This window comes from Gopherus flavomarginatus, chromosome 1 (genome assembly GCF_025201925.1).
Source record: "Gopherus flavomarginatus isolate rGopFla2 chromosome 1, rGopFla2.mat.asm, whole genome shotgun sequence".
Lineage (NCBI taxonomy): Eukaryota > Metazoa > Chordata > Testudines > Testudinidae > Gopherus > Gopherus flavomarginatus.
Genome location: NC_066617.1, coordinates 58,467,784 through 58,484,186, shown reverse-complemented (window position 1 = coordinate 58,484,186; position 16,403 = coordinate 58,467,784). Strand labels below are relative to the sequence as shown.

Sequence of the window (16,403 nt, the reverse complement as noted above, 5' to 3'; positions counted from 1 at the left end):
TCTGAAATTTAAATGCCCCTGTTATGTATTATTTGCACTGTACCTTAGTACCTAGAAGCCCTTGTCATGGACTAGGGCCCCACCGTGCCATGCACTTTACAAATATGAAAGAAAAAGACGATCCCTGCACCAAAGAACTTACATTCTAAGAGCTAAGAACAGGCACTACTGTAAGTCAAAATAAATAATTAAAGGATATGGTTATGAGCTGAGTGAAACCTTGTTATGGGTTGAGTTAAAACCCCATTGAGATAGACAGGTGTGAACTGACCCTTCAATTAAAATAACTGAAAGCATAAGACCTCACCTCAGTCTGTTTGTGCAGAATCACAGAGTATTAGGGTTGGAAGAGACCTCAGGAGGTCATCCAGTCCAATCCCCTGCTCAAAGCAGGACCAACACCAATTAAAATTATCCCAGCCAAGGCTTTGTCAAGCCTGACTTAAAAAACCTCTAAGGATGGAGATTCCACCACCTCCTTAGGTAACCCATTCCAGTGCTTCACCACTCTCCTAGTGAAACAGTGTTTCCTAATATCCAACCTAGACCTCCTCCACTGCAACTTGACATCATTGCTTGTCTTGCACAAGGAAGAAGAAATGTTAAAAGATACGAACCAGGGTGTAACTTTGGGATATTAAGAGAAATTGCTAAAAAAGATACGTGTTCCTGCCTAGGAACTTTTCAATGAGCATTGTTCTGGGTACGGACGTATGTCAGGGAAGACAGAAACAAAAACAGAGAGAAAAGAAGCAAGAAAGCCAAACAGGAGCCTGTAAGCAGAGTGTGATCCTGATAAACGCTTGACAGAGCACTTTTGGGTCTAGTGTTGGCTAAAGAGTCTTGGTGGCTGTACACTGTGAAACTACTTCTTTTGTTCTTTGTGTCTTCTGTGTTCAGAGACACAGGACTTTGTAGATTCCTTGTAAAGAAACAAGTGTGCATCAAAGAAAATACCAGACTCCATCAGTTTCTACTTCTAGCTAGATCGGGGTGGCCAACCTGAGCATGAGAAGGAGCCAGAATTTACCAATGTACATTGCCAAAGAGCCACAGTAATACATCAGCAGCCCCCCATCAGCCCTCCCCCATTTCCAGTGCCTCCCACCCACCGGCAGCCCTGCTGATCAGCACCTCTCCTTCCCTCCCAATCAGCTCTTTCATGGTGTGCAGGAGGCTCAGGGGGAAATGAGGACATGGCAGGCTCAGGGGAGGGCATGGGAAGTGGTGGAGTGGGGGCAGAGACTGTGGCAAAGCCAGGGGTTGAGTAGTGAGCACCCTCATGCACACTGGAAAGTTGGCACCTGTAGCTCTAGCTCTGGAGTCGGTGCTTATACAGGGAGCCGCATATTAAATTCTGAAGAGCCGCAAGTGGCTCCAGAGCCACAGGTTGGCCACCCCTGAACTAGATCATCCTCAGGGTTGCAAACTCTGCCTAGATGCTCAGGTTGAAAAGGGGCAACGATATTCATCTCAGGCACCTGACCCAAACAGGAATGTGGCAGAGGTTCTCTCTCTATCAAATGGTTAACACTGGTCATTTTCACACACCATTGGCCAATTTCCTTTTATAAAATGTACTGGATTTTTATGTGATGACAGCCTAGTTTTATTTCTCTGCACATTCTTTAGAAGAAAAACAAAACAAACACAAGCAATCAGAAGTTGTGATCTTTGTCCAAGGATGATCTTTTAAGACATGAAACTACACCCATGGTAAGATTTAGTTCTTACTGAGACATATATACACATTCTTCCTAAATCTGTCTATGAATTGTAGACACAATTAACAAAGTAAAATAATCCTATACTGGGAAGAGCCCAATTTTACTGGACTACACTTAAAAGTTAGGCTGTCATGGTTACAGTGGTCCCGGATGTGAAAAATTCACACCAATGATCACCACAGTTAAGTCGATCTAACCTCTGGTGTAGATGTGGTGAGGCAATGAAAGAATTCTTATGTTAACATAGCTACTACAACTCAAGGAGGTCGATTATCTACAGTGATGGAAAAAAAAACCCTTTCTGTAGTTGTAGAAAGCATCTACACTAGGACACTACAGCAGCACTGTAGCTCTGCCGCTTTAGTATCCATAGTGTAGACATGACCCAGGACTATCAAAACGCAGCAAGGAGGACAAAGCCATAAGAGCCGTGTGGGAGGTGGGAAAGAAGATCTTTGGGCATTTTGCAAGCACAGATGAAGTTCAGAAGTAATGTCAGTGATTATGATACTTCATGTGAAGCCAGACAACACAATACATATTTTTGATGGTACATTTTAGAATAGGCAAAAATGAGATCACCATTTTCAAACAGTATTTGGGACAACTCTTCCTGCCAGTAATGATTCTTTACTTTTATTTTCTCAAAAGATTAAAACAGCCCTAAACAAAACAGACAATGTAGCCCACAAACATTTCAGGGCAAAATCTCTTAAAAAAAATAATAATCAGGAAAACAGTGTGTACATGGTATTTTCTCAGATAAGGTATGAGTATTTTTTCAGCGTACTGCTTTGGGTACTTAAGATGTTCATTGCTTTACAACAGCAGAAGAGTTTAAGACTTTCATAGTCAGAGGATTTTCACAGCCCTAGGATTCTGGGTCTGCCTAAGAGAACTTCAAAGCAAAGCTAACTCTGGCGACTATTTCCTGACAGATTCTTTTCCAAGAAAAGAACCGTTCAGAAAAATAACCCTGTATCTGATTAACCACATGATAGACAGATGGTATTTGGCTTTCAATAACTCCTGCTTTTCAAGTGCTTTCAGTCTGCTTTTACCTCCTTTATAGGAACATTTTTCCCCCCAGTCATTAGGTACTGGGGGAAAATAGCTTAACACAATTTTTCTTATCACACCTTTATTTGTTCTGTTTTATTACGTTTGAAGTACTCAGACTGGAGATGTGTGAATGAACAGGTAAAATAACCTGGTAATTGATAGTCTTCACAAAGCCTTTTATAATATTGTAGATGTGATTATGTCAGCCAAAGAACTGATGTTAACCACACTAGTAAAGAATACAGAGACATGTTCTTCTGAAAGGCCTTTTGTACTGTACAGCACCTATCTGCATGTAATTGGTCTTCCAGAGAACTTCACATTACTGACTTGCATTTCATTCTAAATCTTATTTTTCCACACACCATGCCGAACCAATAAAAAAAACCACTTTTGGGCAGATTTTTTCACGCTAAGAGTCAACTGAAGCATATTTTCCTTACAAGGCTTCAAGGAAAAAAAAATTAAAATGAAAAAATCAGGAGAACCATTTTTATCACCACCAAGCTTGGAATCTCAGATGTTGCTTCACTGACACTATAATCAGTAGGCTAAATAGGCTCATAGCAGAGATGCATACTTTTTGGGATACTTACTGTGGCAAACTATTTCAAAAGCCACAAACTGTATTAGAACAAACACCAGGTTACTCTACAAACAGAAAACAATTATGTGGGGAGGGGGTGCAGCCTGGTGCCAACAGGCTGTAAGAACAGAGAAGAACAGTTAAAGCAACTTAAACACAACATTTTGCTCTCAACAAACGGATGAAAAAAAGAACCCAATCAATTCCTCTTTACAAAGGTATGCAGAGACCAGACACAGATGAGTTATGGAGCTCTGCACAGCAACCGACTGTAGTGGTGCCGGCCTGCGCCTCTGAAATTCTTGCAGAAGGACTCAGAGCTCTTTAAAAGACAAGATGCTGGCACTGAATACAAAGACTGACTCTTCAAAAATTCATCTGAGCAGAGAAGAAAGACAATTTCTGGGAAATGAGCGGAGAATAGGCTACGTGGAGTCTGAACAAAAGAACTGCAGAAGAGATTCCAAACATGGAAAATCACTTATGAAAAACCATTCTTTGCTGGAGGGAAAACTGGAAGCACTCGAGACCCAACTCGGAGTTAGAAATATCTATATCCTTGGAATTCTGGTTTATATTCATTCTGAGCCGAGGCCACTGAAAAGCTCATCCCTAAACATCTGGAAGTGGACATTAAAAATGATTCCTTGTGTGGGGAAAGAAGTTATAGTATCCCTATATTCAAAAATAAGAAAGAGAATCATAGCAGCAGCATTAATATATTGTTTGATATATGTGAGGGAATCCTGAAAACAGCTAACGCCACAGGGTGATCATTTACACAGGCCATAACATATTATTCTTCTCTGACCTGACTATATCACAGGCATAATGGAAATAATTTGTAGTGTTTTAACAAATATATGAAGGAGGAGTGGAAACTGCTGTACAATTCCTAAGAAAATTCTGGGTTATCTAGGAAAAAAAAGTCTTCTCTTCTGGGACATGATCTGAGTTCAAGTCCTGTTTGAAAAGATCCTTAAAGACAACACAATCCTCACCCTATGAGTTTTCATAGAACTACTAATATGTTTCATTGGTAATTATTCTCCTCCTTTAGACATTTTAGCTCCTTTTCTTATCTTACAGTAAGATAAGAGGCCCCAACTGTGATTTCCGCCCATCGTCCCCCCAACACATACTGTGGTAGGCACTGTTCAAACACTTCAGCCAAGTCTAGACTAAGGTTTAAAGATATAATGTTGGAAGTTGTTAGCTAACACCTTCAAAGCTTGTCTATACACAAAAAATATACTGTTTAATCATACACGTATATTTAAAGTAGTACAATCCAGTAGTTTGGATGCAGTTGTATAAAATACCTTTATGCTGATATAAGTATAGCTATTCCCATACAGGAATGGGAATAACCTAAACCAGTATAAGGCACCTTTATAACTGAGTTCACACTGGTTGTATTGATCTAACTATTTTGATTAAAAGTTTACAATTCCAACCAATAGTTATAACTGTATAAACTCTCTGTGTAGACCAGGTCTCAATGTAGGCAAGACACACTGCCTTTTAACACGTTTAGGTGGCTAAGCTAAAGCCAAGCACAGAGCATAGGCTTGACCAGTTGAGTAAAAGTATTCACTGCCTTCTCCATACTAGACTTCTCAAACATGCTTAGAATGTGTTAACTAACATGATTTAACATCATACCTTTAAATAGTGTGTGATCATGCAACTAATGTATCATAATGCATACACACAAAGCGGCCAAATGAAGATTGCACAGGCAAATGTTATTCAGACATTTCCCAACTTTTGAGAAATTGACTTTGTAATTGTAATATTCTTTTACTGAAATGTTTTGGGATCTAAGGCAATACATATTGTGCCTACTCTGGCCAATGTGTAGAAGGTGATTGGGGTATGCAGGCAAGTCAAGGTTAGCATCAGAACAAGAAAAAGTTATTCTGAAAAGTTAAAAGGGAAGTACGGAGAACACAAGGTTCTTGTTCAGCCTTTTATGAAATGATAAGAAAGTAACAGAAGTGTCTATAAACTTAAAAGAGAAGGGGAATGGGCAAAGCCACTGATAACTAGAGAGAGGGACTTGGCCAGAGGGTGGATACAACTCAGTGGGTATTGCAGAGCTGATAGCGGATGGAGCTGTGAACTATTAGGTGAGTTCAGTTTGCTAGAATCCAGTAACTTCTGGAATGTGGCCAGGGCATCTGATGTGATTCTATATTAAATGTCCCAAAACTTCATTAACACAGAGTTGAGGTTGCCCAGTGGTGCCTTATGCCCTTTCAGAATGTGGCATTGCAATCTTAACTCAGCCCACTGTAGGTGACAATAGCCATTTGGAATGGTTCTGTAAGAAGAGTGCCATAATGAGTAGACATGAGGAAGAATGTGCCATTGTTTGCACTGTGGTACACAGATCTGAATTCCAGCATTTATCTGAATCTGCTCCAGCTGTGTTCACTATGTTACGTGTAGCTGTGTTGAAGGTGGAGCAATTAGTTGGAGCAGCTTGGTAGAGCTGTTACTGGGATATGGCAAAACGTGCACACATATTTTCAAGGATCAAATATGCCTCATTTCAGTGCTGAGCTCTGTAGGTTGTGTCAGCAGTAGTGCACAGAGATCATCTTGTCACGTGGATTTTCAGCACTATGGTCACATGCATGACAACGGTTTCTAGAGCTTGGAGTGAGGGCTTGTCTCCATGTATAGTGTTGCAGCACTTTAGTGAAGATACTCCTATGCCGATGAGCGAGCTTCTCCAGTCAGCATGGTTAATCTACCTCCCAGAGAGGCGGTAATTATGTCAACAGGAGAAGCTCTCCTGTTGACGTAGCGGTCTACACAAAGGGTAAGGCAGGTATAACTGTGTCACTTGGGGTATGGATTTTCACACCCCAAAGCGACATAGTTATACAGATATAGGTCTGCAATGTAGACCTGGCCTCAGTGAAAGCAATGTCTCAGAAGGACTCCCCAGGGCAAGGGTGAAGGGGAGGTAACATTTAGCAAATCTGAGGTGGTCTGTGTAGACTGAGCCTTGGTCTACACTGAAAATTTAGAATGATCTAGTTACACTGCTCAGGCATATGAAAAAAATTCACATAGTTGAGCACCGTAGTTAAGCTAATGTAACCCATGGTATAGATGCAGCTAGCTACCATTGCTTGGGGGAGTGGAGTTCCCACATCTATGGAAAAAAAAGCCTTCCCCATTGCTGTAGTTGCAATGCTTTAGCCGTGCCACTGTAGGGTCCATAATGTAAACATGCCCTCAATGTTTAAAAGCTTGCCTCTCTCACCAACAGCAGTTGGTCCAATATAAGCTACCGCCACCTGGTTTCTCTAATATCCTGAGATCAACACAGTTACAACTACACTGCGTGCAGTATGTGTAATTATCATGCTAAGGCATCATTTCAAGAAGGCAGCAATAAGGTTGTTATGCAGGGGTGACGTTTAATTTTGTATTTCCCTGTTTTCAGAGGTTTAAAATTAGCCACTCTCCACATTCTGGAAGAGCATGGGGCACCAGTGGGCAACCTTAATTCAGACTTAAAGTGTTTGGGTATTTAATTTTGTTGGCTTTACAAAAAATAATTTCTCATCACCCCAATGTACCACAGCCCAGCTCTCCCTCTCCAGTGCGTTTGGCTCCTTGGCAATAATTCCTCCAGCCACAGAATGCACTAGCTGCATGTTGGTACCTTCACTGCCTCTGCATCTCCTGCCTCTGTTTGTCCATCACAGCCTGTTTCTACCTCCTCAATTCTCCTCCCGAAAGAGAGACAAGTACTGGCAGGAGAACTGCAGGCTAAGGAGCTGAGGAAAGCATGAGGAACAGTGTGGGAACCAGCCTGGACTCAGTGAGCATAATTTTTGAAGAGAGTGACAGACGTGGGGAAAAAGGGGAGTATGATGATAAGGCTGATGCAGTGGTTAGGACATGGGATTTGGGAGACCTGGGTTCAATTCCCTGCTCCACCACAATGTACCTGTTTGACCTTGGGCAAATTCCTTAGTCACTGTGTTCCCCACTATAAAAAGTGGATAGTGTTTCCCTATCTCACAGGGGTGTTGTGAGGATAAACATTATCCAGTACTACAATGACGGGTGGCAGATAAATGTCTATCTTTCACTGACTGATGGATGGGGAGCTTTTAGAAGACAGAACTGAAGTTCCCCAACATCATACATAGCTGTATTTAGCTATCAGAGGGGTAGCCGTGTTAGTCTGGATCTGTAAAAGCAGCAGAGAATCCTGTGGCACCTTATAGACTAACAGACGTTTTGGAGCATGAGCTTTCGTGGGTGAATACCCACTTCTTCAGATGCATGTGGTGGAAATTTCCAGGGGCAGGTATATATATGCTAGCAAGCAAGCTAGAGATAACGAGGTCAGTTCAATCAGGGAGGATGAGGCCCTGTTCTAGCAGTTGAGGTGTGAAAACCAAGAGAGGAGAAACTGGTTCTGTAGTTGGATTGAACAAAGACTGTGAATGGCTTGCCAACTACAGAACCAGTTTCTCCTCTCTTGGTTTTCACACTTCAACTGCTAAAACAGGGCCTCATCCTCCCTGATTGAACTGACCTCGTTATCTCTAGCTTGCTTGCTAGCATATATATACCTGCCCCTGGAAATTTCCACCACATGCATCTGAAGAAGTGGGTATTCACCCACGAAAGCTCATGCTCCAAAACGTCTGTTAGTCTATAAGGTGCCACAGGATTCTCTGCTGTATTTAGCTATGACACTCTTAGTACCCATCCCAGGTCTGAAGAAAAGCTCTGTGTAGCTTGAAAGCTTGTCTCACCAACAAGGTACAATAAAAGATATTACCTGACCCACCTTGTCACATACAGTATGTGTAATTTTATTACCTTTCAGAAAATAGCCAGAGCCACTTCTAAAGTAGCTGTACCACTCAGGGCACATTTACCAAAAGTATTAAAGTATCGATGAATGAGTTGATTTTATAAAATATTGGATTTGTTTTTAAAAGAGTGGTATTTCCCAAAGGGTAACCCCTTCTACAAATGATCCCAAATTTGGACCACTAGCGCTACCTAGCATCCCTCTCCCCTCCGAAGCCCAGCAAATCTCAAGACTATCCAAGCATGCAGATTTCAGATCACTTAGAGTATGGCTACGCTGCAATTTAAATTTAGTTATAGTGTGGGTAGGCATATCCATGCTAGCTTTAATCTAGCTAGCTCCAATAACAACAACAGTGCACATAGTAGCATGGGCTTCAGTGCAGGTTAGCTGTCCAAGCACAAGCCCACTGGGGACCCTTGGTACAAACTCAGGTGGCTAGCCCATGTGGGGTCCATGTCTTCATTGGTACTATTACTCACACTAGCTAGATTTAAGCTAGCGTAGGTATGCCTTCCCATGCTACTGTTACACCTTAAACGTACCCTTACAGTCAACTGTTAAACCGAACACAATGCTCAACCTTAACTATAATAGAGTGGATGCTCTGCCAGAATAAAGCTGACCAGTTCATTTTATTTTTTACTCTTAGGCAGACACCTTGAAAATCAGGTCACTTTTTTTCTGAGATGCTGAACATCCACAACTCTCTACAAACCAGACGGCTAGTTTTGGTGTCTAACTTTAGGTACTCGTGTCTGAAAATGTTAACCTTTATTCATAGTCCTGACTCAACATACAAATTCCTACTTTATAACTGAAAATTTAAATTCTAACAAAATCAGGCAACTATTTATTCATTTAAATTAGAATACAATGTTTTTCAGTGTCATGTTCCTGTAAATACCTCAGTCATACAGAAATTCAAAATGTGTGTCAACCCAGCCTCTCAATCCACATTCTCCCTCCCTGTCCCCCATCCTCCCCCAGACTTTTCACAGCCCTGCAAAACACAACATTAACTTAATTTATATTGACCCGGCTAGCTCACCTGCAATGGACTACTTAGTATATTCCTTCTTGCAAGAGAAAAAACATAGAAATACCCATTATCACCACTGAAACTGTATTTTCATGTTCATGTGCAAAATATTTAATTTAGAAATCCACAGTGGGGAAAACAAGCAATATGTTTAGAATTACCATTATACTATATGCATGCAACTCAAATGATCAACTACATTTTGACATTGTTTTTCTACCTAAAATGAATTACTTTTCCTGGTTCTAAAAAAGGTAGATTAATAAACACACAACACATTTAACACTTATGCACTATATCATCTACAAAATTTTAAATCAAACAATAACCATATACTATATTCCCTTTCTTTAATATGTACTAATAATTTAGCTTTGGATCTGTATAGTAATTTTCATACCCATTAATCAATGTGTTTATAGAACAATTATACATTCATTGAAATGCAAACTGAGAGAAACGAATGAATCTACTGTATAATATCTAATTATTTTATGTTAATCTCTGCTTTTCTTATTGAAGAAATGTAAAAGAAGAAAGTTACTTGCACTCAATTACAATTCTGGTCTCCTTTTATTTAATTTAATGGAACATTTGTAGATATCTGGTTTAACAGATTTTCCAAAATGTAATAATTATTTTTAAAAATGTATAATGCTTGGCATTTAGATACTTAAGGTGACAACACCTTAGAAATTGCTTAGAGTTAGTTGTTTTGCCTGGTATATACTCCATGATAAAAATAAAACTAAAAGTGTTAATTACAGTCCCAAACCCTGCTCTCATCTGCCAGACCCTGTTTAATAAGTATGGCTCTACTCTGAAAAGCGACTCTCTAAAAGTGTCACATTTTGGTTTCTGTGCTTATTGTCATTGATTTCTGTGCTCAGTTTACAGGTTTGTTTATTTACACACACACACACACACACACACACACTCTCTCTCTCTCCCTCTCTCTCAAACTGGAATACCTGCATATTCAGCAAGGACCATGAGAATCAAGCTGGATTCTTTCCATTTTGTATACCGTCATCAGTAAGAAAGGACATGCAGACCACACTATGCATTCAGTAGCACTCATGCAACAGTGTTATATTCAGATTAGGCTCTCAATTGCACCTGGACACTCTATGTTTTGAAATTATGCTTTGGTGGCACCCTGTGCAGTTCTAGTGAATTCACTGGGTTTGCATAAGTGAAGCTGATTGAAAGTCAGGACCAGATTGTGATTTGCTCTTCTAACTGTTCACAGGTAGATGGGAGCCCACAGTAAGCCTCCTCACCTTTGCACACTGTGCAAAGGCTGTCACAGTGACAGTCCCTGCTCTTGAAGTAGCACAGACTTATCCTTGCATGATCTCACATAGTCTAACATAGTGAATGTCAGTGAAAATGAGGTAGGATCGGAAGAGGCTAAAATAGGGAAAGAACAAGTCAAAAATTACTTAGACAAGTTAGATGTCTTCAAATCACCGGGGCCTGATTAAATGCATCCTAGAATTCAAGGAGCTGACTGAGGAGATATCTGAGCCATCAGTAATTATCTTTAAAAGTCATGGAAGATGGGAGACATTCCAGAAGACTGGAAAAGGGCAAATATAGTGCCAATCAATAAAAAAGGAAACAAGCACAACCCAGGGAATTACAGACCAGTCAGCTTAACTTCTGTACCAGGAAAGATAATAAAGCAAATAATTAAGCAATCAATTTACAAACACCTAGGAGATAATGCGGTGATAACTAACAGTCATATGGATTTGTAAAGAACAAATCATGTCAAACCAACCTGAGAGCTTTCTTTGACAGGGTAACAAGCCTTGTGGATGGGGGGAAGAGGTAGATGTGGTATATATTGACTTTAATAAGGCTTTTGATACTGTCTCACATGACCTTCTCATAAACAAACTAGGGAAATACAACCTAGATGGAGCTACTATAAGGTGGGGGCATAACTGGTTGGAAAATCGTTCCCAGAGAATAGTTATCAGTGGTTCACAGTCATGCTGAAGGGCATAACGAGTGGGGTCCTGCAGGAATCGGTTCTGGGTCTAGTTCTGTTCAATATCTTCATCAATGATTTAGATAATGGCATAGAGAGTACACTTATAAAGTTTGTGTATGATACCAAACTGGGAGGGGTTGCAGGTGCTTTGGAGGATATGATTAAAATTCAAAATGATCTGGACAAACTGGAGAAATGCTCTGAAGTAAACAGGATGAAATTCAATAAGGACAAACGCAAAGTACTCCACTTGGGAAGGAACAATCAGTTGCACACATACAAAATGGGAAATGACTGCCTAGGAAAGAGTACTGTGGAAAGGGATTCTACAGGTCATAGTGGGTCACAAGCTAAATATGAGTCAACAGTGTAACACTGCTGCAAAAAACGTGAACATCTTTCTGGGATGTATTAGGAGTAGTATTGTAAGCAAGACATGAGAAGCAATTCTTCCGCTCTATTCCACGCTGCTTAGGCCTCAATTGGAGTATTGTGTCCAGTTCTGGGTGCCACATTTCAGGAAAGATGTGGACAAATTGGAGAAAGTCCAGAGAAAAGCAACAAAAATGATTAAAGATCTAGAAAACATGACCTATGAGGGAAGATTGAAAAAATTGGGTTTGTTTAGTCTGAAGAAGAGAAGACTGAGAGGGGATATGATAACAGTTTTCAAGTACGTAAAAGGTTGTTACAAGAAGAAGGGATAAAAATTGTTCTTAACATCTGAGGATAGGACAAGAAGCAATGGGCTTAAATTGCAGCAAGGGCAGTTTAGGTTGGACATTAGGAAAAACTTCCTGTCAGAATGGTTAAGCACTGGAATAAATTGCCTAGGGAGGTTGTGGAATCTCCATCATTGGGGATTTTTAGGAGCAGGTTGGACAAACATTGTCAGGGATGGTATAGCTAATATTTAGTCCTGCCTTGAATACAGGAGATTGGACTAGATGACCTCTCGAGGTCCCTTTCAGTTTTATCATTCTATGATCCCTGGGACCACATATTGCTCAAAGGTGGGGAGGAGGTAAGGCCTTGTTCTCTATAGCCTTCTATAGCAGCCCATGGAGCAGGCCTGTCACACTGCCCGTACTACAGCTCTCTCAACTTCAGCTGTGTTGGTTCTAGAGGGCCAACAGCAATAAAAAGCAGCAAAACCAATCATCAATTTTGTCACTGAAGCTATGTCTCCGGACATAGGCAGGGGCAGATCTGTTGAGTAAGGTAATGTTATTTTTAACAGTCACTTTTCAGAATAGAACTGACCTTTATTTATTTAAGAACCTGTTCCTGTGAACTGCTGAGCTCCCTCAACTCTCCCCAAAGTCAATGGGAAATGGGAAAGCACAGCACCACTCTGGAAGCAGCCAGCATGTTGAAGGATACAGGCATATTGCTAAGGTTCTTATTTGCCTTTCATTGCTATAAACTAATTCTGAATACTTGGAAAGCCCAATAACAAAATCCTACTCAGGGAACCTTGTGTTCCATTTTCTCCTCTCTGTCTCTGTAAAAATCATACTTAAATAAAATGTATTGCCAGGATATCAATTTAATTTATTTTTTAGACATTCATCAGCTGAACAGTTTAAGTTGCTGTTTAAATTAACAAAAGTTGATATCTAACACTAATAAACCATTTTATAAGACAGCATACAATTCACATGTTACTGTTTGGCAACACAATAAAGTTCATTATTACTTCTTTAAGAAACATCTTACTCAAGTCAAGCAAAAGTAGTCCCCATGTGGGAGAGTGAGGACTATTATGTTACACGGTTTTACAGGAGATAATTCCTTACTAAACCAATCAGACCACATAACAGCATTCTAACACCAACTACAGGCCCTTGGAGACCAGTTTGTGTGTGGCCTAAATTTCACAGCCTTCTTTACAACAGATGTGTTGGATGAGGGTAATGTTACTTCATATATTAACCTGTGTGTTCCCTAATCTAATACTGCTGTTTTACCTACATTGTACCTCTTTCTATATTCTTCTTACAGAAACCATGTTTTTGTTTTAGTTTTAAATCTCAAATCTGAACTAAAATGACATGTATTACAACAGAAGATTATCACATGCTAGTTTTTTATTCTGATATCTGTGAAATCATTTAACCAGGAATTTTTGCAATACATGAACAATAAAATTCTTTTATTATACCTTTTTAACCAGTGAGACCATTTAATGTTCAAATCTAAAAAAATTGCTTTTATTCTATTGTTTCAAAAGATTTAGCAGTTTCAATATTCATTTTGTCTGCAGTAATTTTCTGATTAACTTTTTTATAATCCATGAAACTGATTTTTATATGATTTCAACACAGATGGAACTACTGAAGAGTAGAACAAAAGAAAATAAAAAGTCCCTACTACAGATTAATTTTGAAAAAAGTTTCTTAAAATGCACTAGTTCAGGACTGAACAGGAAAGAATCAGCTTTATACTAAAGGAAGGACCTCACCCAGCAACATTTTATTTATAAAGTCCAGAACTGATGGAGAGCTATTTCCTAAATCTGTTCCACAGTAAACTTATTGCTCCATCCAAAACAGGAAGGGTGCAGTTTATCTACAAAAGATTGTTTGCTTATGTTAATTCTCTAGCTAGAGATGCATTAATAATGTTCAGATTTTAATGTTTCTACGACACACAGGAAGGAATTTTTCATTTATGCTTCACCAGAACAGGGGCGTGCATGAGAGAGAGAGAGAGAGAGAGAGATCTAATTGGCATAGAAATGCAAAAACCAAATAGCTACCCCACATTTAGTAGGGGACAAAGTCTGTAAATTGCTATTTAAAATCCAGGTGTTAATTCCACAGAGAGCTGTTCACTGGTGAGCTAGGTTCTACCAATAAGGTGCTTGTAATAAATACAGGTAAGAAATAATAAATGCAGTGCTGTTTCTCTCAGGATCTGATGATGAGCACCCACAACTCTCTTAGGATATGCCCTAAATGGATATCTAGCAAAAGACTAAAAAAAAAAAAAAAAAAAGTTTTCCCTTCTGCAGTTAACAATAGTTAGTCTGTAAAGATATAAAGGGCTTACTTTTCTCCTGAATACACTGCCAAGTACACTGATAATTTAACTAAAAACTACTGGACCTTTGAGTCTGAGAACCACCCTTTTTATGAGAATGCTCATTCATACCAGTGGCTAAAGAGGAACTCCACACTTTCTATAAGGAAAAGCTCAAATATGTTTTAATTTGCATGCCACAAGATTTGAATGTTTTTTATTTTGTTTTTTTACAGTTATACATGTAGCATAAGGAAAATACTACACACACAATAAATATTAAGTACTATACTGTATGTAACAGACAGCTTTTTAAAATACAGAAAGTAAAACCAACAGCTGCAAACAGAGAAAGTTATTACTTAGATTATCCCTTTTTATTACTTAGTTGATGTAAAATCTTAGAGTTTTTGAAAGTTTAAAAATACTTCACGTATGATAGCAGCCTCACAACTCAGTTTTATTAGAGGCCCATTTCTGAATCAAAGATTTTTGTGCGTCTAAATTGTCACTCTCAATCCTATCCTCTACAATTGTTAGAACACTCACAACACTGAATTCCATTACTCAAATTAAATGTAGAGCTAAAAGATGCAAACTAAGTGTCTGAGTGTGAAAACCTTTAGTGAAGTGAGAGAACTACTTACTAATGTGAGGTAATCCCCTGAAGTCATTTTGAACTATTCACATAAATACTCTCACATGAACAAAAGTATGCAGGATCAGAGCCAAATAAACTGTGTATAAATTTCTGTACAAAATCATGTCTACAGTTCAGCCAGATGTGCAGAAGCATTGAGAAGTACCACATAAGGCTCTTGTATTTAGTAATAGCTTGAAATTGTTAGACCACAATATTTCATAAAAGGGATTTTTAATATATAATATGGCATTATATTCCACTTCTCCATAGCACAATGCATCCCAGTTTGTGGTGGTAGTGGGAGTTGGGGGTAAAGTATAACAGTGGAGTTTAAGACAGATGACCCTGGATTTAATATCCTTGCTCCTTATTGCAAATATGTTCCTGCTGCTGTTGCTAAAGCACTTACTGGTTCACTGCAAGCCAACTCCCCTGCATACTTTCTCCCACAAATCTTGCTGCTTCCATGCAACCGGAAGGGTAAATGTGTTCCACAGGTAGCAAATTGGAAGATAAACCCCACTCAAAGGAAAAAGTCATATAGAAGCAGCCTTCTGCAGTCACTCAGTAAATTCACTTGCCTTCGGGGACTGTTAACATTTCTCATAGTCAAATATGATGGTTATCTATTTTTCCACTTTTAGATACACCTGTCTTTTGCCTCTATGAAGGTTTTTGAATTGTAGGATATTCACCTTCCACTTTTTTCTGTTATAGCAGTAACTGATAACGAGACAGGTTGAGCAACACTGTTGCATTTCAGCACTAAGAACGGTTACCTATCAAACTCATTAAAGGAATTTCTGTGTGGCTCAATCCAGTGTCACTGAATATTTTCCAGGAGTTGTCTGAGAGGGCAATTATTGAACTGCTTTGATTTTAAGTCTGGTTTGTGTCTGTCCTTACTGAGAATAGTAATGCCTATAAAGAGATTAAAATCATGAACAAATTTCTTTACTTTCTAGATTTATTTCTATGTTCTTAGAATGTTTATAGCAGCCTCATGTGCTGTTTGACTCCATACTCCATTCTGAGAACCTCATGATGCAACCAACTAAACAAGAGCTAGTCTACATAAGAAGCACTACAGTGGCACAGCTGCATCGGTGCATCACTGTAGCGCATCTGGAGAAGACACTCTATGCCAACACTCCTGTACGACATAGTTATACCAACCTAAGCACTGTGTAGACAGTGCTATGTTGACAGGAAAACTTCTCCTTCTGACATAGATACCGCCTCTCAGGGAGGTGGATTAACTAAACCGACAGGAGCAGCACTCCCACTGGAGGAGGAGTGTCTAACCGGACAGCACTGTAGCTGCAGCACTGTAGCACTGTACATGAAAACAAACCCTAAATATGTGAGATATTTTCCTCTAATATTTGGGAGTTATTCACACAGAGGTGGCCACATTAGGGACCCAGATTCTATTCCCAGCTCTGCCAGAACTGGCTTCATA

General features: G+C 39.5%; 1 protein-coding gene across 16 annotated transcripts in view; it reads right to left on the bottom strand.

The window, feature by feature from the left end:
- Positions 1–16,403, bottom strand: part of PPHLN1 (periphilin 1) — a 125,503-nt gene that overhangs the window by 3,253 nt on the left and 105,847 nt on the right. The gene's annotated exons all lie outside the window — the stretch shown is intronic.